This window comes from Populus trichocarpa, chromosome 7 (genome assembly GCF_000002775.5).
Source record: "Populus trichocarpa isolate Nisqually-1 chromosome 7, P.trichocarpa_v4.1, whole genome shotgun sequence".
Classification (NCBI taxonomy): domain Eukaryota; kingdom Viridiplantae; phylum Streptophyta; class Magnoliopsida; order Malpighiales; family Salicaceae; genus Populus; species Populus trichocarpa.
Window position 1 is genome coordinate 4,223,639 of NC_037291.2, and position 18,556 is coordinate 4,242,194.

The window sequence follows — 18,556 nt, forward strand, 5'->3', positions numbered from 1 at the left end:
TATGGACTTAATGATGAAGATGTGAGGATTAAATGATAACAAAAAAATGCATTTGTGATGGAATTTTTATCTTGTATTTTTAATTATGTTAGATTTTAACTTTGTGTACATGCAAATATTTTATTTAATATATAATTAATTTAATTATTAAATATATTATAGAAATGTTTTGATGATCAAGTAAATCATAATTTAACATTATTATTTTAGTAATGAATTATATTTTACAATGATTACAAATCCTTTTTTAACATGATTTTATGAGTGGAAAAATTATCATTTTAAGTTAGTTAAAAATATTATTGCTTATTATAATTTTTAATAAAAATAATGATCTTTATTAATTGTTTTTAATATTACAAGTTTGATAATAATGTTAGTATAGATGTCTTGTAGCCAATCAATTGGTTACACATGACATTGACTTTGTATATGTAAATATATTTAATTCATTAGTAAAAACTTATTTATCTTTAATATTGATCAAATATTTGATTAATGAATCTAGAGTAAAAATAAAGTTCTTGGGACAAAAATATTTTGCAAAGGAAAAATTATAAACTTGTTATAATTATAGGATTTTTATTGCATCAAAGCATTGTTCCTAAATGTTCATGGTCAATGCTCTATTAAAACTGGATATTAATTAGAGTTGTTGAAACTAATACATGTTATATTCTTTTCTTTATAAAAGAAAGCAGTTGTTCTCATAAGCTAAGGTATGAGGGATATCTAGAACTAATATATAGATGTTTGTCAGATAACATGTATATTGAACTAACCTGCATGAGAATATCATATGGAGAAATCATTTGTGTGTATGGAAAGGCTCATATGACGGTTGTGTAAGTAATCCTTAGATTTGAGATCACTAAGTTATCTTATATAGATAATGTTATGCTTTGATCTGACTACATGTTGTCATAATCAATGGTAGCAAATAAGCAGATATTGAGTATAACAAGAACTATATGAAAATATTTGAGTAATCAAGAGAGGATTCATCATCCTATGTTAATTAAGGAAAATATTTCATATGTTCTCAAATAGTATTGATTGTAAATCCTTGCGCAAGATGGAATGAGGTTTGAGAAGATATTCAAATCTTATTTAAAGAATCAATGATTATGGTGTTAAGAGCAAACATGATTTTACAAAGTAAACACACTCAATGCTATAATGTCTAAATTAGAACATTGTTGATGAATGAATAATAATTACACTAAGAAATTTTCCACTGAAAGGTTAAGTCAAACAATTTATGACTTTTCTAATATTTAGGGATTATGATAAATTGCTAGACATTGTACTTAATTTTCAAATATAAATCAATCAATTGTTGAATTAATAATAAATTAATTTGTTTAAATTATTTAATTCTATTTTATTTAGGATTGTGATTTATTTGCAGGCCAATTTATTAGGGAAACTAATGGGTCACACACATATGAACCATTGATCAAAAATTAAAATATGATGATTAATCAAGTATAACTTGATTGTCAATAAGTTTTAGATATTGAGGACTAGAATGTAATTTATACAGAGAATTATAATAGAAAAATCAGGTAGGGACTTGATTAAATAAATTTCTAAAATTTTCCTGAAATAACATATGTGATATTATTCAGGGATGAAATTGATATTTTACTATTTATAGGGTTTTCATGTTTCCTTATAAATAGAATGTTACACCTTTTATTTTATGTACAAAACTATTAAGTTACAGAACACTTGAAAAGCACAAATAAAAAGAGTTAGCACTCAAAGACATAGTAGCCCCTCTATCCTAGAATGATTTTTTTCTGGTGGTTCGTGTAGGTTACTGTTAGAGGCCAGACACTTGGACGTTATGTAATTTGCAACAACCTAACCTTGAAGCAATTATTTAAAGCTAAAAAAAACATCTAATCTTCATTTAATATTCGTATAAACCCTACACATTTCTAGATTTGTTTAACAAGATCCTTGAAACTCCTGAAAAATCTTTAAATTTACCGTTTCTATATAGCATATGTGTTTCTAGAAACCCATCAACTCATACATTTAAAAAATAAAACAATATTTTATACAATTTGTTTAGTCTTCTTCGTCGGCGTCAACTAAATAGAATACAGATATATAATATTATATATATCACTATTAATCACAACTTCATATCCTTCACGTTTTTCATCTTTTTGTTTCTATCTTAATTTTTCCTTCTCAAAACAGTTACAAAATGGCAGTTTAAAGTTCAAAGCAATCCTCTAGTCAGATTACGTAACTACCTAAAAAATTATCAAATGGTCTTTTTTTATCAGATAAAATTTTGCTTGGGCAATACATGGAAGGTAGGGGGGCAGTAAAAATCTTCCCGCCGGTGTGTCATGCGACTCCTGCCACGGGAAACAGAATCTACTCCCTGGAAACAAACATGAACTAGCAGAGTACTCTTCACTCCCAGGAAAATTACTATATATACTTTCCCTTGGTTTTGTACAAAAGCTGTTCGGAGTAATACCACATATTGTCGAGTTTCTAACTTAAGGATCTGCTAATCTCGTTCAGAATCAGTGATGGGTTCATAAATTGCACGGTAGATGAACTCTTCTTCGCCTGGATTTGGAAAGATCCTTCTCGTTGTTAAGCAACAGGACCACCGGTGAAAAAGCTCTTAGAATGCAGCGCCTATAAATAAAAGGTGGGCTAGCCTGCGTGGTCCCCTTGCATCAAACCTATGGCTATGCTGGGGCTTATTGATGCCTTCATTTTTTATTTTATTTATAATAATACTAAGAATAATAATAATAATATGGACTATTACAGTATGATAAATTGACAAATAGCCACCTATAGAAACACATGAAATTTATTTCTTACAAAATTGGAATTGGCTGTAATTACATTATTAATACGGATCCTACTTGAACTCATTTTAAACCAGCACCACCTTTTTCACCAAAAATCTTGTCTCGTCCTAAAAATGGTTGTATGATAGATGATCCATACCTGGCAAAAACCATTCTGTCATTCACTTCTATATATGCTGGGATTGAAACTAAAGTTAAAAAACACGTAAATATGTATTTTTACAACAATTAAGAGATACAGTTTTGAGATTACGAGGATGTTTTAGAGTGTGATAATAGTTGTTTTTCAAAGTGTTTCTTTGCTCGGAAATTATTTTTGATATAGCACTTCAAAATGATTTAAAAATATTTAAAAATTAATTTTAAATAAAAAATTTTAAATTTTCATTAAATACCATTTGAAACAAACAACGTCTACTACTTGGGTTGATGGATTCAATGGATTCAAAGAAATTTTTACAATAAAAAATAGGAACTTCTATTGTTGACTTCTACTGTAACTTTTAATTCAGAGATAAGATTATATGATAAAATCAAGACATATTTGCATAGAAAGAGAGTGGCTTTCCACCAAACTTCTTGTTTCTTTCCCTTTTTCTTTTTACCTTTCACAATAGAAAGTATTGTCCATCAAGGCGCTTCACTTGCTACGTTTTTACCCGTTTGCTTGTAGGCATGCTTGATTACACTTGGAGAATTAGTCAACTAAATCCACTTTCTACCCCTTATGAAAGATTCAAGAATTAAACGAACACAACTCTTCATTTTTCTTATATATTAAGAAAATATTAGAGTATGTATTAAGAGAACTAGCCTAGTATGTTTTTAAATAATGAGTTGAGTTTCCAATCCATTTTTATATGTGTCTATTTAAAAATATAGTTAATGTTGTATTTTAAAGTGTTTTTCACTTAAAAATCATCAAAATAATATTTATTTTTTTAAAAAAAAATTTATTTTTAATATCAGCATATCAAAATAATTTAAAAACATAAAAAAAAAAACAAAATTTTCAAAAAATAATGAAATGGTTGTTCAATCACAATGTTAAACAACTTCATGTTTAATTCAGCTAATTAAATATTTAAAAAATAATTGAGTTTCAGTGTACTTTTTTTAATATTATATTTGGATGATTCTAAATTTTATAGACATTTCAGTTATATGCAAAACATGTAACAAATAGGAAGAATTTTTTCTTAAATTACGTAATTAATACCGAACCTCTCTCCCTCTTTGAAACCTCCCTCTCCCTCACCACTGTGGTTTTCATTTTCTATATTATATCAACTAATGTATATGATTGATTATATTAATTTGGATAGAAAAAAACTAACCCAATGATAGATTGGAAATTAAATCATTATATAAGGATAAAATTGACTCAAATTAATAAATATACAAGAATAAATTGAAAAATCACCTCATTATTTAAGGACATATTGGGCTATTTTCCATAGGATTTATCCATATGTAACATATAAAAACCACATCAATTTTATATATTAATGCATATAATCTATTATTAAAAATGTTTTACCTTGTATAAAATGGTTAGAAAACACATTATAATACATAAAATGTTTTATTATTATATTATGTCATATAGATTTTATTATAAAAATAGGATAATATAGAAAAAAAACAGTTATTTTCAATGTATACCAAACATCAAAAAAAAAAAATTTAATAGTACAATTTTTAAAAACCTTACTATTTAAAGAAGTTAAAAACAAAAAGAATGTTATTTTTTTAATTTACTTTTTATGTTACAACCAAAAAAAAAAACTGATTTTCAACTTTATTTTTCATGCTAAAAATAAACATTTGAAAGTAATCCATCTTTTTAAAATTATTTTCCTATTAAATTCACTTCCAAAAGAAATTCATTTTCAGGCAAATTCTAATGACCGCCTCCCATCCCAATTCATCTTTGAAATGATTTCAAGATTTTCTAAGTGGGTTTATAAATCTTTTCCACTTTATAACACAAAACCTTGTAACAAATTATGTCAAACAATGAATGTCCCAAAAGGTTTTAAACGTTAAACTTGGAAGAAAAAACAAAGGAAGTAACGAAGGATCAAAGACTCTGCCCAAAAAGATCAAAAACCAAACAGAAGGACTCGAGATTAGTAAACCTAAGGTTGTGTTTATAACGGGGTGAAAAATCTTGAAGCAAAATATTAGCAAGGTAAAGATTTAGATTGTGTTTGGATTAGGTTAAAAGCGGTTAATTAATGTTAATATGGGTTAACTCCTCTTTAATCTTGGGAGAAAAAAAAATTAGGGGTTAAATGTTAACTTACAGGAGAGCAAATCTCAAGAGGATTGACTTGATAGTTAAAAATACTTGCTTCATTCTTTAATTTTTTAAGTTCAAATCTTGGAATTACTATCTTGAAAAATTTATTAAATTCTTTTAATATACTACGCCGATATTATGAAGGTTCCTTTAAAAATCCTGAGGTTTGTGCACATTTTTTTCCCTCAGAGGGTGCGCGCAGCTAACAGGAGCATTTAGTGAGGATAAATATTGTACATTGTGTTGAGAAAGAGAATATGATAATTATTGCTCTACTAATTAAAAGTTAAATCCACTAATATATAATTAGTAAGGAGTGGTTTTATAAATCTAATTAGTAAGGTATTTTCACCACTTTTAATGAGAATATCTACAAAAACAATTTAAAGAAGACCTAAATTAGAAGACCAAATTAGGAGCAATTTGATTTGTAAGAGACATATTAGGGACTAAATCTATAATACAAGGATAAATTGACCTAATTCTTTTCTTATAAAATCAACACTTAAAGTCATTTTTCTGGGTTAAATGTTAAACTTCTTAAAACTCCAAACATGGGGGAATAAACATGAAAAATGGATAGCTTTGACGCACTTACCCTCGTACCAAACATATCTTTAGTACCAAGTCACTATAATTTCAACAGAACCAATAACTATAGTTTAGGATATGTTCTGTAGGATAATTTGGGTTAAAATTTACTCTCATACCATATAAGCATGTTTGGCTAATTTTTAGAGATAGAAATGGGAATGGAGGTCCATGAAACTGATGATGCATCCTCCCTCTCCTAGCTGCTATGGATGCCTTTAACCTCCATTCCCATTAGAACTACATTTACTTTTTTTTTTTTTTCTTGAAAAATTATTATGGAGGGTACTATGCACTTTCAAATTGGAGTTTTTGGATGGTGAAATTTAACATCTAAGCAAGTATTATTTTTCCTTGTTTCTCTCGCATTAATTATTAATAATAATCTATTTCTTTTCTCTCTATTTTTATTTAACCCTTGAATTTATTAACATCCTAAACATACTTTTTGACACATTAAAATTAATTTTTTATAATAATTACTTCAATAATAAATCAACTTTATTGTTTTTAACCTTGTTCCAAAACTATCTTAGTGGTAATCTTCTAAAGAGAGGGAGTGTGATCTGAGGTTTAAGACATACTCTTGCCATCTAAAAATAAAAATAAAATAATAAAATAATTATTGTGTTGTGTTGTGATATGATTGTTATGCTATGTTATATGAGGCTAAACATATTAAATTATTTGGTGATGAATTATTGCACCATGCTAAAATTACTAGTTAATAATGGTTAGTTTATATAAAAATATTTACTGTAAGAAACTACATCATTATGTTAAAAACAAAAATGGAAAGACTAACAATCATTCATAGAGATTAATAATATTTTTATAAAGTGAAGAAAACTATTAATTGGTTTATCAAATCATGTAAATCTCTCATGTTATATTTTTTTTCTATGTATTTCCTAAAATTACTTTAATTTTTTTTCCATGACTAAACTTATTTTTCTTTCTATGCTAATAATTAATCTACCCGGAGACTTTCTTTTTCACTAGGAAAATCTACATCCATGCTCCTTGTTTTAGCTAGCTCTTTTAAAAATATAATCACATGTCTATGCTCTATAAAATATAGAGTCATGAATATTTTATTATTTATTTATTATTCAAATTGTATTCGAGATGAAGAGAACTCCTAAATCCATGCATCACATAAGCTAACAGAAACTCCTACAATCCACAGGGCATGTAAGAAATTAGACCAAAGAAATATGATATGATCATGCTTGAATTTGAGTAATGAAAAATATATCTGATTGCTAAAACATTTTAAAAACTTTCTGCAACACAACTCAAACATTGTGGAGAAACCTAAAGACAGGGAAGGAAAAGGCAACTTGAACGAAAAAGGCTCAATTCATCTCATGAACATACAGGAAGATCAACTAGGAATGAATCATAAATGAACAAGCATGCATTATTGAAAAAAATCTGATATAGTTTTGCTATGGAGACTTCATTAATTAACAGTATTATAGAGTAAAATGTACCTTGTTATGCTGAAACTTTCCTCCATCCCCATTTGGCCAAAACAAGATAAGAAAAGGTTGAAACTTGAAGTTTTTTCTTGACATATATACTTAAAAACTTAAATTTCTGGGAATTCACAGAAAGGCTGGTTTGCTGGGTCACATTTGAAGAGGTATTGGTTTGCTGTTTGCTTAACATTAGTAAAGGCCCTTCTTTATTAAAAAAAATTCTGAAAAACATAACAAAATAATTTCCTATGATCTATACAAATTAACACCATAAAGTTCAAGAATGTATCAAAGTTCCCATACCCAAATCTCAAAGTCCCAGTCTCCCCTTCTTCTTTGGCCTAATAAACTCTGTTTCTATAATTACCAGATAACCAAAACAAGAAAGAAACAAGAAAAGTTTCAAGACTGAAAGCTCTGCCATGAATTGATAAAAGAGCAAAGAGTGAAAATCTCAAAAGGGAGATCAGTGGATGCAAAAATATGAGAGATGGTAACGATCAAAGCATTCAATCCATAAACGATGGTGTCATCGTCGTTTCACTTCACTCATTTTATTCTTTCCTGAAGGATCGTCCAGCATCACCTCCAACATCTTCAAAGAAAGAGTTATCACACACCCTAACGCTATATAGCAAGGGTTTTTCTTCAATTTGGGATGATAAAGGATTGTCAAACCCTAATCCTAAACCCGACGACGACAAGAACACTGCCAAAGCCCTCTTCTTTCCTTTTCCATGAATCCCTTTCTTCTCCGCTACAAACTGAAGAGTGCTACAATAATAGCAAGGCCTTCAGAAAGTAACAATGCCTTGTCAAGATTTACACTTACTAGAAACTATAGCTAAAGAATGAGTTTAGCTGGTACCAATGCGGATGTTCTGATGGCTTAATATTCCCATTGTCTAAAAGGATAGGCGAGTTTGAATAGCCTGTGCTAGCTTGAAGCAAGTCTAAGAGTATTTTAGAAAATATTTTATGCGAGTTCAGTGTTTTTTCTTTTTACAGCGTTTGAAATTAGTGCTAGCTATCTTGATTAGAATAATCAAATCGTTTTCAAGGCTAAAGATGGGTTTTGAAGAGTTAATTTCCATGGTTGGAAAGATTGTGAGGATGAAGGCAGTGAGATTCTAAAAGTGGCCACGACAAAACAATCATCTGTGCCGCCCACTCGTCTCCTTTATCACCAAGTGGCAAGTGGAAGCCTTAAAAAAAGTCGTGGTTAATCTTAAGTGCAACAACATGACAATGAAAAGGATGATTTGCATGTAGGATCATGCACCTAACCTAAATTTGGATGATGGGATATGTTTTTGGAGCTCCAACCTAGGGTGTTCTTTATTGGCAGTACAGAAATAATTATATATTAAATGTTTACAAAGTGCACTTTTATTTTTGTTAATTGAATAATATTTGTGGTTTTAAAAATAAATTATTGTATATTTGATGTAAGAAATTTTCAATTTAAGTTTTTTTCTATTTAACTGTGAGAAATTCACGTTTTTCTAATAAGTTGTTTCTATTTGATTATATAAAATGCATGCTACATGTTTAATAAATCGCTACATCAGCATACTATATAAAGTGTACATCATGTGTGTATGTATGAACACTTCACTTTATTTCTAATAGAGTCTTTATACTTTTTTTATTTTTATTTGAGTATATGTACTTCTATTTTTTTTCTAATTGAATGTCTATACTTTAAGAATTTCTAATTGAATGACAATATATTTAAATTGAAAGAAAATAATAAAAGCAAGGTTATATGATTGATATTAATGAAAGATTTATTTTTTTAAGCATTCTTTTATATTAATGACAAATTGAATATTAAAACAAACAATAATAATAATTCAAATTCAAAGAAAAATAAGAGTAAACTTGTCCAAATAAAAAAAAATAGTAGATTGACTTAATTTCTAGAATTTTTGGACAAACCAAACATACCTCCACCTCTAATTTTGAAGTGACAAGAAATTTAATTTTTTTTTTTTCAAAATGAAATTTTTAAATACAAATTTATATACAAAAACGCTAATAATATCAAATTTATATATGAAAATTTCACCCACCAATTATATAATAATTTCAATGAAAAAGTTTTTAATCAAGCACTTCTAATTTTAAAAACTAATAAATGTCCCCTTCTCATTAAATAAAATCAAAAATAAAACAATAAAACAACAATGACAGTATATTTAAATTAAAAGAATATAAAAAAAAACAAGGTTATATGATTGATATTAATGACAAATTTATTTATTTTAAGCCTCTTGCTCCTATTTTTTAGATAAATTGTTATTACTATTTTGTTGTTTTAATTTATTTAACTTATGATAAAAATAAATTATTTAACTTGGTCAAACATGAACTATTTAAAATTGTAAAGTGGATGTTTTTTTTAGCTTTTTAAATTTAAAAACACTCAATTTATTGAATACATTTTTGAAAATACACATACTCAAATAAAATAGCTCACGAGCACACTCAAGTAAAAAATATCTGCAAAAATTAACTTAATTAGAAAAGAAGTCTAATATTTATGCATATTTGATAAAATTCAATGAAAATACTTGATTAAAAAATTTGAAAATTCACACACTCAGATAATAAAAATGAAAGTAAAAAAGTTCTCACATCAAATACTAATAATGTCATAAAAACTAACTACACCTCTCAGCATTTGACTTCTATATTGCAAAATCCATCAACACGGTATAGAATCCACAGCAATGCTTGATTCGTGGATGGTTATCGACAATATTCTTACCTCTCATCATGGTGCTTTACAAAATTGATAAGAAGACTCGAGGAGAAGGAAAGTTTCCCATTTATGAAGAGAGATGAACGGCAACGTAGTTTCTAAAATGGGAAAGACGACTGTGCTCTGTTTCTCTCAGACAATAATTTTCACCGAAGAAAAGGCCGGCGTCTTGTCATGTAATAATCGTGGCAGCCACCCATAAAAGCAGAGGGAACCCCTGCCGGCTTTTCCAAATTAACAAAAGTGCTGGATGCGAACGCATTGCAGGGTTCTTGCTAGATTAAGGTAATTGACTCAGCACTCTTCCTTGCCATGGACTTTTGAGCTCCAACCTAAAAGATGGAGAAAAATGGGTTGGCAGTTGGGAGCTACATCTCTCTTTGGAGGAAGCTTTAAAATTCTCACTCGGCATCTCAAAAAAGTGCCCTGATCTATTAGTTGGGCTCTTGGTGACCCAAAGAATATAATACTTTTGTTTAGCCCAATCCGATCCAATAGGCTTCCAGCCCAGAAGCTAGGAAGTTAAGAGGATGGGGGGATCTCAAGCCCACGGTGAGGCAAGGCCTAACCATAAAGCCCCGATAAAATGCTAGAAAATTGTGCCATTAAAGGTGGTACATTCATCGTGGAGTTAGGAATTTTAGTTTAAAGAGCAAAATTAAAAACAAAAAACAATTAGGGGGGTAAAATTTAAAATCTTCTAGTTTTAGGGTTAAAAGTATAAATTTGTAGAAGGGAGCTGAAAGTTTTTTTCTTCTTGGAGGAGCCCGGGCCTCCTTGCCCCCGGTTCCGTCCCTGTGTGCATCCAAATTCTTTTTTGAAATTCATTTCAATCATTTGCTATATCCATGACAAAATAATTAGAAAAGTCTTTTACAACTTGCTTCAGCAGAGAATTTAAAAAAAAAAAAAAAAGAGTAAAAAATAAGTAACATGAAGCGTAAGAAAACCTATAATATCTACAAATAGATACGAAAAGCATGTATATGCAGCAAGCTATATAGCTAAATAGCATGGGAAATTTATTATAATTGTACTCATAAATTATTATGAATTGTTATAGTAAAATTATCATTTTATTTTTAAGTGGCTTAAATTTAAATCTTAGGTTTAGAGTTATTTAGGCCTTTTCTTCTAGCTCAATTTTCTTTAGAAGATTGTTTGGAAATGTCTATATCTTTTTAAATTTTTTTACACAGTAAAAATACTCTTTTACCTTTTAAGTCAACAAAATTTAAAATTGTTGATCAAGAGATTTCTTGACTTTTCACAATATTCATAACAGTAAAAATATTTATTTGCCTCCAAGATCAAAAAAAGATGGGCCGTTGGACAAGGGTATTTCATGTTTTTTCAATTTTTATGTATAGTAAAATAACATTTTTATCCTCAGAAAAGACCAAAAAAAAAACAATTTGTCTTTGGGGGTATTTTGGTATTTTCACATGGATATTTTGTGAAAATAAGAGGACCATGGAGGCGTTTTGGTATTTTCACTTTTTATTTTTTATTTTTAATCGAAAAGTTGTTGGCGTGTGTTCCACACGCACCAGCGAGTGGGCGGCGTCTGCGCCATTCAGGTGGTGCGTGTGACACCACTCGGTGTCCAAATCTGGTCATCCACCGTCTCCTTGGATGCTCAGTCATTCCCTCTTCCACATGGTGTGGCGTGTGTGGACGGATAATAGTTGGATTGCCACCAGTGATCAATTGTTTGTGTTTTTTCTTTCTTTTCTCTCTCCTCACAACTAAAATGCACAATTGTCCTCTTTGTTTGTTTTTTTCGTTTGTTTGCTGGAAAGTAGTTTCCTTTTGGAAAGTGAATTCCGGGAAAGTGAATTACTTTCTGATGTTTGGTAGTGTAATGAAAAATAAGTTGGAAAACAGTTTCTAGTGTTTAGTTATGTCATGGACAATGAGCTGGAAAATAACTTATTAATATTTTATTTTTCTCAAGTTTATTAAATAATAAGGAACAAATCTTACAAATTAAATAGTTGAATGAGAATGAAATTGAAAAAAAATATAATTTCATAAATTATCTCAAATAAAATAAATAATAATCAAAATAATAGAGATCAAATCTAAAAAATTAAAAAAAAAGATGAAGAAATTAAAATAATAATAATCAACATTTCATAAATTATTTCAAATAAAATAAGTAACAATCAAAAGAATGAGGACCAAATTTGATAGATAAAAAATTTCAATAAAAAAATGATAAGGAAAAAGCAAATAGCAATTATAAAAATAAGGACCAAAGTTAATATAAAAATTAAATTTTAAGAGATGAAATTGAAAAATAAATATTCAAAACAAAATATATATAGCAATCAAAAGTTTAAGGATCAAATTTGATATAATCAGCAAATAATGACATTTCTAAATTTTTCACAACTTCCGAAAAGTGTTTTCCGCCCAAATTTTCCAGGAAAACACTTTCCTGAAAACCAAGCCAAATTTTCATTTGACTGGGAAGTGTTTTTTGTTGACCAACTTTCCTAACGACAAACAAACACAGGAAAGTTTGGAAAGTGATTTTCCAGAAACCACTTTCCGGAAAACAGACACAGCCAAAAAGGAAAATACTTTCCTGAAAACCAAGCCAAATTTTCTATTGACCAGAAAGTGTTTTTCGTTGACCAACTTTTCTAATTGCAAACAAACACGAGAAAGTTTTGGAAAGTGGTTTCCCGGAAACTGCTTTCCGGGAAACAAACATGGCCTAAGTTCTCATTCCTTGAATTTCTTATTTCATCCTTATTCCTTTTATAGAAGTTTTTTTTTAATTTTATCCTTCAATTACAATTTCCTATATGTTTTGTTTTTCATTTCGTTCCTCATTCTTTTAATTTTTAATTTTGTTTTTATTCCTTTTTAGTTTCAGTCTTTCTAAATCCGTCCTTATTTTTTGTTGGTGTTTCAGAATCCATCCTCTTTATTTTAATTTTTTATTTCGATCCTTTTCTTTTTTGTGTGAGTTTTATTTGTTTACAATTTAGTCATTCAAACAAATTATAATCCTAGTGAAGTCCATAACTCAGTTCATAAGTTCGGCGTACTAGCCTAGCTTACCTGATCACAGGTTTGACAAGTTTACCCACTAATATAATATGTTTTTTTTTCTTTTAGTTGTTTTTAATTTATTCTTTTTTGATTTCATCATTTAATATTAAATTGGTTGGGAATGGACCGTATTATTGATTTTTTTTGCTTTCTAGGGATAATCGTCTCAAATAAGTGTTTATTTTTAGGTTGGTACTCAATTTTATAAGCATTTGTTTTTATCATATAATTAAATAAAAAAATTATTAAACTCAATAGAGTTCATGACCCAGGTCGCACGGGGGGGAGTCGATCCAATATGTCATCGTCTCAATATTTGTTTTAAAAAAATATCATCTTGAAGTTTTTTTAATGCTAAATCATGTTTTTATCGATCATCAAGGTTGCATTTGGACCTATGAAATTGATCGATTTAAGTCGAGTTAGCTCTCATATGATTTAATTAAAAACTGGAGTTAGGCAAAAAGTTGAGTCGAGAGGTTCAAAATTAATTCATTCGATTAAGTTTAATAACACTATTAAAACATTCTTCATGCTCTTAATATTTTTTTACATTGTAAAAAAAAATTGATATTGACCCGTGTCGAAGCACGGGCCAATATACTAGTTCATACCTAAAGTGCATCTTGGTGAAGGTTTTGTATGAGTTTTAAAACAATTTGGTCTTAGAGTGTCTTGCATCTAACTCCTAAAAATATATATAATTTTAATTCAAATTACATAAAACACATTGTTTAAGTTCCACAATTAACAAGTATTGTTTTTTCAAAAATCTAGGCTCAAGATTGAGATCCTTTCATATTCAAAAGAATATGATCTATCATTTTTCTTTAATTTAAACCTTTCAAAATAAATGAATGGCTAAGATTTTATAATTTAATATTTACTTAATTAAACACTAAAATTAAGTTATTTGTATTAATACTTACCTTTAAATGCATTTTAAAATTTATGATAGAAAATCTAGAAAAGGAAAACTAAGTTAAAACAAAGCCTAAATGAAAACAATATGAGTTTAGAATGCTTAAGATTCTCTAAACATAAAAAATAAAAATTTAATTTAACAAAACTAAATGAGGAGGGGTTTTTATTATACTCCTCCTTACGTAACACTATTCATTAAAATAGTGTTACATTTTTCTTCTTTCTTTTTTTTTCTCTAATTTGTATTTTTTTAATTTCAATTTCATTTTTTAACATTAGTTTTATTGGGGATTAAGTTTCATAATTTTTTTAATTTATTTTTTATAAGGTTATCCTAAACTCACAACCTGTACCATGATTTTAATATGTTAACTCGGTTGACTTGATTTTTTCTTTCTTTTTTGTAATTGATATTTTTTTTCAATTTCAACCTTTAACATTAGTGGATTGATAATTAGGCTTCGTGATTTATTTCGATTAGCTTCTTATGAGGCTATTCGCATTTCATGACTTGAGTCACAGGTTTGACGAGTTAAACGTGGTTTACTTAAGTTGTTTTTTTATGTTCTTTTTTTATATGGTATGATTATTACTAAGGCTCTTGTTGTTGTTTTTTTCTTCTAATAATTGATTTATCTATTGGTTAAAGTGGACCCGACTTTTTAAGGTCGTTTAAAGATTGAAAGCTAGCTCCGGGGAGAAGGAATAGTTTATGAAAAAGATAGTCTTAATACACCCGAAAGCACCTATTACCCTATAAATGAACATACACCAATTAGAAACTTGCACGAGGTATCACAGTGGGGCATGTATTCTGTCCTTTGGCTAGGTTCTTGGGTCCGGTTGAGCCTCTTTGAAACTACATCCCCGCCTCTCGTCTAACTCGAGTTGCTTCGCCTATGGCTTTCTAGGTCAAGCCTAGCCATACTAAAGTCAAATAAAAAAAAATATTTTTTTGTTTCTTTTAATACTGAAAATACTTTTTATGTATAAGTTTATAATCTTTTATATTAAAAATAAATAATTGGGTTTTTTTTGTATTTTTGAAATTTAGACCAAGTCTGCATGGGCTTAATAAACTTGTTACCAAGTCTATGATACTTGCAAAATACAAAAACTATTTTTTTGAATTTTTTGGTATTTAAAAAAAATCATGAAATGCATTTTTTTTTTGTTTTTTACTTTGATATTTTTCTTTGTATTTTTTTTTATAAAAATGCAAACGTGATTTTTTTGAGAAACTTGACCATATACTATTTAAAATATAAATATGTTATTATTTTTCTTGAAAGAAGAGTTTTTGTTGTTTTTCTATTATTTTTTTATAAAAAGAAATAGATTATTTAATACTGGAAAAATATCTTACGTATAAGTTTATAATTTCAAATATTAAATATAAAATATAAAAAAGTATAAAATACCCAAAATCATTAATAAAATTGTCTTTTAAAAATCTGAAAAATCAATTAAAATTAAACTAGAGCACGCTTCAGGAAAAAAAAAACAGAGGGACACATGGAAAACAAGATTTTTATGGTGTTCTCAGTAAAGACATGAATTTTCCAAATTTTATAGGATTAGTTTATCTTGTGACATGAGAAACCTGAAAAAGCTCATCAAAATCAAGTTTATCTGAAGAGTTGTCGGGAAAAGAGCCTATTTGATATCATGGTAGCGGTTACTTTTTAAAGTGTTTATCAGTTAGAAATGCAATAAAATAATATTTTCTCATTTTTAAAAAATTCATTTTTGATATCAACACATCAAAATGATCTAAAAACACAAAAATATTGAAATAAAAAAATATAATTTTTTTCAAAAGCGCTTTTAAAATGCAAAAATAAACTGGTTCTAAGTGACAAAACTTATCAAAATCAAGTTTATCCGAAGGGTTGTCAGGTAAAGAGCCCATTTGATATCGTGGTAACGGTTGCTTTTCAAAGTATTTATCAATTAGAAATGCATTAAAATAATATTTTTTATTTTTTAAAAAATTATTTTTGACATCAACAAATCAAAACATCTGAAAACATAAAAAAAATTAATTTGAAACAAAAAAATAAAAAAATAATTTTTTTCAAAAGTGCTTTTAAAAGGATAAAACAAACGGGCTCTAAGTATCAAAATATGCATCATATTTTAAACTTTAATATTTATTTGTTTATCATTATTATTTGTTTTTTATAACTTGCTAGTTCAACAACCAACTTGATGATTGCAACAATTACTACTTAGGGCCTTGAGCTGGTCTGTTAGTTACATTGGTGTTATGATGAACTTAGTTTTCTCAAATGATTAAAAAAAAATAAGTATTGAGGGAAAATGGCAAAGAAGCAAGACCAAGTAAATGATATATCACAAGAATCACCAAAAGTAAAGCTTTTAACTAAAAGCTTTTAACTAAAAGGAGCATCATTACTTTATCTTAGCTTAAATTCACTTACTTAAAAAATATTCTAAAAGAGTGTTTGCCAAACATGTATCAACGATTCAAAAATATATTTTTTCTTTGATAGATTTTTACTATGTCAAACACAACCTTAGACCTTAACAAGCTTGTACCAGTCACGTGGATTGGGCTTCCTAGCCTAGCCCAAAACTCATAAACATAACTCGTGATCAAAACAGAAATAATGAAGATCAAATGAAAAATTTTGGTTGAATATCCTCAAGAACATGAAAAACATGACATGAACCTAGAAACTCAATCAAAGCTAGAGACCATATTACATCAAATCATGGCATAACGACATATAACTTGAAAAATTAAAGTTAAAAAAGTCATTCAAAGGGAAATATATGCCATAAATTTCAAGAATCGAACCTAACAATCTTAAACCTAAACCTAGGTATTTGAAGGCATTAAGGACCAATTGATCCAAACCAAATCTCAAATAGAAAAATTAAGAGTAAAGAAAAATCATGTCTAGGTTTGGGCTTCAATCGAAACACACAAGATATGCCAAAAACATCAGTTTGCAAGGAATCAAAATGGCAACCTATGAACATTAACCTAGAAACCTATAAAATCCCATAAACAACCTCATACCCAGAAAATGACCAAAATCCCATAGTAATGGCCCAAACATGCTCAAAATAACTTGTTTAAACCATAAAAAACTCAAGAAAAGAAGAAGAAGAAGAAGAAGAAGAAACAAAACCAAATTAACTATAAAACCTTAAGAAAATGTATTTCTTCAATTCTAAACACTATTTCATTGATTCTAACACTAGTTTTCAACCAACATTATTATGAACATAGCTTGATTAAATCCAATATCTCACCAAAAACAATCTATAATCACAGTTTTGGCAAATCACTTATGAACAAATGAAATCAAAACAGATCTAATGACTAACCTAAACATCAATACATTAACAGTTCTAAAAAGTTAAGTTATGCATCCAATATTATTTGGAACATACATTACAAAATATGCATATTACTTCAAGACATGATTAGATACATTAAAACACATACATTTCCCATCAAACCAACAACTAATTACAATAGATGAATAATAAACATTCAAGTAAGAATTTAAAAGACATTAAAAAATAGGTGTGCTCATTTAGCTACACCCTCTCATCCTCTCATTAAGGGCAAGCTAGTCATAATATTGCCTTCTTTTTTGGATGTTCTTGCTTATTTTCTTTTTGTTTCCATCTCCTTTTCAACCCTTTGTTCTTCTGCTTATTTTTCTCACTTTTGCTTATTATTTTTCTTTCTTTCCTTTTTGGAATTTCTCTCTCGATATTTTCTTCCTCTCTTTTCTATGGAAAGACACTCTCTTTTATAAGTTATAACAAAACTAGGAAGTTACAAAACCACTCACCATTTTCTTAGTGGTTTTTCAAAGATAGGTGGTTACGAAAGATTCCCCCCTCTCTTTTTTATAACCTTCCCTAAAAGTTATGGTTTTTTGTTTTCTTTTTTTCTTTGTGCAATGAACCTTACCAAGAGGAAGCATCCTCAAAGTTCATTCTTTTATGGGTGATTTACTTTTTTCAGTCAAGGTTAACTATGTAGGGTACTTTGACGAATTAATTATGGAGATTCAGATGTAAACGTGTTATTAAACAACTTGAAACATGTAGATGAGATGCAAATCTATCACTGGAAACAAACAACACTTGATTTAGAGGTCCATAACTTCACATTCATTTATTAGAATATTTAATCTTAATTAGTTTAAATATACCAATGCAGTAGAGGCTGATTGGGGACAAGATGTTGGCAAGTTCTTCGAGATAAACGGGGCATAAACATTTGATGAGGATGGATGATCTTTATAGAGAAAGTGTTTCTCAGATGATTGGTGTCAATGAGAGCCCCTAAAGTGGTCGATAACACTACATTCATTCACCTGAATGTGATTCCTCTATTAGCCTTCTCGACCGAAGAAGAAGAAGAACAATGTCTGAACGACATGTATCCCTTCTCTTCATTAAAACACAAATGACATGTCGTCTAGCCTAAATCTTAAAAAATAGGGTTTTAATTAGGGTTTCGTGAATTTTCATTCTAGTCCCTGTACTTTGAATTTTGGCGCATGCGTCCTCAATT

At 28.5% G+C, this 18,556-nt stretch overlaps 1 long non-coding RNA gene across 1 annotated transcript; it reads right to left on the minus strand.

The window, feature by feature from the left end:
- Positions 1 to 6,991: 6,991 nt before the first annotated feature.
- On the minus strand, positions 6,992 to 10,394 carry LOC127905541 (uncharacterized). Its single transcript, XR_008059690.1, has 2 exons — positions 7,245 to 10,394; positions 6,992 to 7,065 (listed from the first exon to the last, which is right to left on the minus strand). It is a non-coding gene; the product is annotated as an uncharacterized LOC127905541 (long non-coding RNA).
- Between the last annotated feature and the right edge of the window lie 8,162 nt (positions 10,395 to 18,556).